Consider the following 5690-nt stretch of genomic DNA (forward strand, 5'->3'; position numbering starts at 1 on the left):
ATCTTGCACTTGAAGTAGCTGTCAAACTCCCGGATGGAATTCACAATCGTGAGGAAAAGCTTTCGGCTCATCCGATAACGGCGCCGAAATGTTTTCTCACCGTGCAATGGAGTGTCGGCAAGGTAGTCCGAGTAGAGCATGCACTAGCCTTCCAGACAATGCCGGTTCTTCGTTTTCACCCGCCCAGGCACCGAGCCACCTCGCCGTGGCTTTTCACTGCTCGTGAGCAGGCCGGCGAGGGCGACGAGCACCATGAGATGCTCCTGCTCCTGGACGTCGGCTTCGGCTTCCTCCTCCGGTAAAATGCCGATTTCACTCGACAGTACTCTTTTGGGTGTTAATCACATAGCGATGTGAACTAGATTATTGACTCTAGTAAACCCTTTGGGTGTTGATCACATGATGATGTGAACTATGGGTATTAATCACATGCAGATGTGAATATTGGTGTTAAATCACATAGCGATGTGAACTAGATTATTGACTCTAGTGCAAGTGGGAGACTGAAGGAAATATGCCCTAGAGGCAATAATAAAGTTATTATTTATTTACTTATTTCATGATAAATGTTTATTATTCATGCTAGAATTGTATTAACCGGACACATGATACATGTGTGAATACATAGACAAACATATAGTCACTAGTATGCCTCTACTTGACTAGCTCATTAATCAAAGATGGTTATGTTTCCTAACCATAGACATGTGTTGTCATTTGATTAATGGGATCACATCATTAGAAGAATGATGTGATTGACATGACCCATTCCGTTAGCCTAGCACTTGATCGTTTAGTATATTGCTATTGCTTTCTTCATGACTTATACATGTTCTTGTAACTATGAGAAATATGCAACTCCCGTTTACCGGAGGAACACTTTGGGTACTACCAAATGTCACAACGTAACTGGGTGATTATAAAGGAGTACTATAGGTGTCTCCGAAGGTACATGTTGAGTTGGCGTATTTCGAGATTAGGTTTTGTCACTCCGATTGTCGGAGAGGTATCTCTGGGCCCTCTCGGTAATGCACATCTTTATAAGCCTTGCAAGCAATGTGACCAAATGAGTTGGTTACAGAATGATGCATTATGGAACGAGTAAAGAGACTTGCCGGTAACGAGATTGAACTAGGTATTGGATACCGACGATCAAATCTCAGGCAAGTAACATACCGATGACAAAGGGAACAACGTATGTTGTTATGCGGTTTGACCGATAAAGATCTTCGTAGAATATGTAGGAACCAATATGGGCATCCAGGTTCCGCTATTGGTTATTGACCGAGAATAGTTCTAGGTCATGTCTACATAGTTCTCGAACCCGTAGGGTCCGCACGCTTAACGTTACGATGACAGTTTTATTATGAGTTTATAAGTTTTGATGTACTGAAGATTGTTCGGAGTCCCGGATGTGATCACGGACATAACGAGGAGTCTCGAAATGGTCGAGACATAAAGATCGATATATTGGAAGCCTATATTTGGACATCAGAATCGTTCCGGGTGAAATCGGCATTTTACCGGAGTACCGGGAGGTTACCGGAACCCCCCGGGGGGTTATTGGGCCTACATGGGCCTCGAGGGAGAAGAGGGAAGGAGGCAGGAGGGGGCCGCGCGCCCCTCCCCTTCCTAGTCCGAATAGGACAAGGGAAGGGTGGCGGCGCCCCCCCTTTCCTTCCCCTCTTCCTCCTCTTTCCCCCCTTCTCCTATTCCAACTAGGAAAGAAGGGAGTCCTACTCCCGGTGGGAGTAGGACTCCCCCCTTGGTGCGCCCTCCTTGGCCGGCCGCCTCCTCCCCCCTGGCTCCTTTATATACGGGGGCGGGGGGGACCCCATAGACAACACAAGTTGATCTACGGATCGTTCCTTAGCCGTGTGCGGTGCCCCCCTCCACCATATTCCACCTCGGTCATATCGTTGCGGAGTTTAGGCGAAGCCCTGCGCCGGTAGAGCATCATCATCGTCACCACGCCGTCATGCTGACGGAACTCATCCCCGAAGCTTTGCTGGATCGGAGCCCGGGGATCGTCATCGAGCTGAACGTGTGCTGAACTCAGAGGTGCCGTACGTTCGGTACTTGGATCGGTCGGATCGTGAAGACGTACGACTACATCAACTGCGTTGTCATAACGCTTCTGCTTACGGTCTACGAGGGTACATGGACAACACTCTCTCCTCTCGTTGCTATGCCATCACCATGATCTTGCGTGTACGTAGGAAATTTTCTGAAATTACTACGTTCCCCAACAGTTTCCCCTTCTGATTACTGAAAACCAGCATCTAAATCTAAACCATAGTATTTTCCCTAGAACTACCAGGTTCAACATCTCGTAACATAAACCCATACAACCATACGCCAAGGAGGTACGTAGTACTATGAATTCCATTTTCGATCCATACCAATCGTTCTAAAAACTACTTACTACTTATAACGTGCCATTTAAAATCGGAACTCTTAACCCCGCTAAAAAAACGATATTTTAAATGTGGCTACTCGGTCTGTGGCAACTGGCGAGCCACCGCGCTCCAAGTCGTTCACCTGTGGTCCCGACCATCAACTCCTACAAAGGTGCTCCACCACGTACCCGGTACCCGCGAATGCAGCAATCATGCACCTAGGGTTTTAGGGTTTATTTGTTAATGTCACCTTTACATAACACTCATGTGTGTGAGACAGCGAGAGGCCGACTGCGTGCGTGTGCATGTTCTCTTCGTATATGTACTCCACTGTTTCTCTGGTGTCCAAAAAATTATAATAACTACTAGCAATGTGCTAATGCGTTGCCACACGATCAAAGTAGATTAATACATATTCACCGATTTGATTAAAAAAAGTCTAGTTTTGAAATACGTATATCACTAAAAATATGTTATGTTTCACTCAAAATATATTCCTTTGGCGGTTTTGATGAGATAAGGGAGGCATGTTGTTGGTTTCAAGATTCGAGAAGTGGTATATGTCTAATTTCTACTCTTACTAGCAAGATGCTCGTGCGTTGCACGGAACATCAAAATCTCGTGGGAGAAAAGGATGAACGAGGGAAGGCCTTATCTGCAAATGTGGTGAAGAGTGTGGGTAAATTGCCATATTTTCCTTCCTATCCGTCAGATATAAATTGGACGACCTACATTGCAGGATGGCACGCCCACCATCATGACCAACTCTATTTTTTATCCCTACTCTTATAAAAAGCATTTTCGGTGATGATCGTGTGCCTGCCATCCTGCAATATAGGCCGTCCAATCTATATCTGACGGATAGGAAGGAAACTATGGCAATTTGGCAAAAAGATAGCCACACCCCTCTCCACATTTGCAAATAAGGTCTTCCCTCGTTCATCCTTTTCCCCCACAAGATAAACTACTCATACAAATGCATCTTGATGTTCCGTGCAACGCATGGCATCTTGCTAGTTGTTGCAAAAAGCCCATGTGTGTGTGAGAGAGAGGGAGAGTGGATGAGGACGGAGTGCATGTGTGACAAAGACACAAGTAGCGTGTGTGCGATAGGTATCAGCTTAAAATGAGGCGATAGTGTGTGTGTGCACGATTGAGAGGGCTTGTCTCAAGAAGGGAAGAAAAGGCTACATAGATACAAGGAGCCAGAGAGAGACATGTATGCGATGGTGGAAGCATGAGTGCGCGTGTGTATAAACCTATCTAGAGGCTAGCTAGTCGATAAATGCTTGTGAGAGAAATACGAGTCGGGGTGCGAAAGCGAGAGTTTTGTGTGTGTGAGAGAGAGACGGTAGTCGGGAAGGGGGGTGGAAGCAGGAGTTGTGTGTGTGTGAGAGGAGACGGTAGTCGGGGTTGTCTGATCGGTGTCAGTCTGGGATGGAGACGAAAAGGAGACCGCAACAAATGTTGTGTCTACAGGAGAGAGTGAGAGAGTAATTTTAGTGGTATGAGTCATATGTAGAGACATATAGGGTGTGTGAGAGAATCCCATAGAGATAAAGACAAAGTCAAAGACGAGTGGAGACTGTGTGTGTGGTGGTGAAAAGAAAGCTTAGGTACCAAGTGATACCAGAGAACAGTAGAGACGTGAGAGATAATGAAAACCGTGTAATGTATAATAATAGGGAGAGTGTGACACTTCTCAAGGGAGACGTCGAGAGACCATGTTTGCAAGGATAGGAGAAACATGAAGTGAGCGTGCGGGTGAGCTGGAGAAAAGAGAGTGATGGCTACCTGAAGGAGCATGCATGCGAGAGAGATGGGCGTGAAAGGAGTGAACAAAAAAGGGATTCAAATATTTGAACTCGAGATGATGATACATGTAATCCATACTCAAACCAAAATTGATCTATCAAACATGCATACTCACATGAATTCACGCACATCTATGTTATTTAATATGTAGATATTACTGATCCATACATTTTAGTAGAACATATTGGTTAAAAAAATTCGAATTCAACCTTAAGATTTCGAGATCGTTGTATTTGTAAATCATATTATACATATAAAGGAGCAGAATTCTTTGTTGTGCTTTTGAATATATGTAAAAAATGATGTATATAGAATGTAATTCCAATTGAAAATGGATCCCGCCCGAAAAAAATAGTAGAATACAAAGGGGATTCGAATTGAGTTGGCATGGTAAACATGCACTATGCAAAATTTGAACGAAGCGGGGAAAGTCGCAGTAACCGCCCGAAACCAAAATCTGCGAGATGGAAATCACTACTGCCTATCCCTGCCGCGCAAAGCCTATCTGCTGGATTTCTATAGGTTTCGATAGGGGTAGGTTTGTAATTTCACCCAAACGTGATGTAACCGCCTCTCACCAGGATTCACACATGGTGGGCGCCAAAACACAGTGTGCCCTCGGCCGAAATCGACTCCCTCCCCGATTCATATTCATACATGATGGGCGCCAAAACAAACTCTCGTCGGCAAATATTTAGTGTATGCGAGATTACCGTCCTAGCCCCAACCGACTAATGTTGCTGTGATGTAGTAGAAATTTGAAACGGGGGCTAAGTTTGTAAATTTCCTCGCATTTGAGACAAGCACGCCCTGACTACATGGTTCCCCCCTTCCTCTCTACCTCCCTTTTCCCCATTCGTATTCCATGAGCGCCAAAACACCCTCTACACCCCACCCTCCTCCGTCCGCCACCATCCGCCACCCCATCCACCGCCGTCCTCCTCCACCATGCCGGAGCTGATACCCCGACGCCGCCGTCCATTACAAGAGATCGACCTCTCTCATCCACGCCTTCGGACCGGGATCCTTGCATCCCGTCCTCTCGCTTCATCCCCGCCGTCGTCCACCTTGCCGGCGCCGCTCCTACGACCGTCTCGTCCATCGCACCCCGCCGCCACCGTCTACCCTCCTACATCTGCTTCCACGCGGCCGACAGCCATCGCTACCGCAGCCCCATCAAATTCTCACCAGATGCGTACACGGCGCCGCACCAGAGGCGGTACTCTTTCGTATCTGCTCAACTTATTTATCACAGCAAGAAAATAGATCGCCACTACTTTACTCTGATTTCTTGTCTTGGTTGCGAAGTTGCCTTTGTCCGGTTTGCACCTTCAGATCCGCCATGGCACGCTCAACACTATACTCCCAATGCTTATGGTTTTCCCCTTTTATATTCCACACTAGTTAAATCACAGTAGACTAAATTTCAAAATTGGGTCAGTCGATTTTTCAGAGCTCGCCGGAGTTCGCCGGTGC

The sequence above is a fragment of the Triticum aestivum genome, chromosome 7B (assembly GCF_018294505.1).
Source record: "Triticum aestivum cultivar Chinese Spring chromosome 7B, IWGSC CS RefSeq v2.1, whole genome shotgun sequence".
NCBI classification, from domain to species: Eukaryota; Viridiplantae; Streptophyta; class Magnoliopsida; order Poales; family Poaceae; genus Triticum; species Triticum aestivum.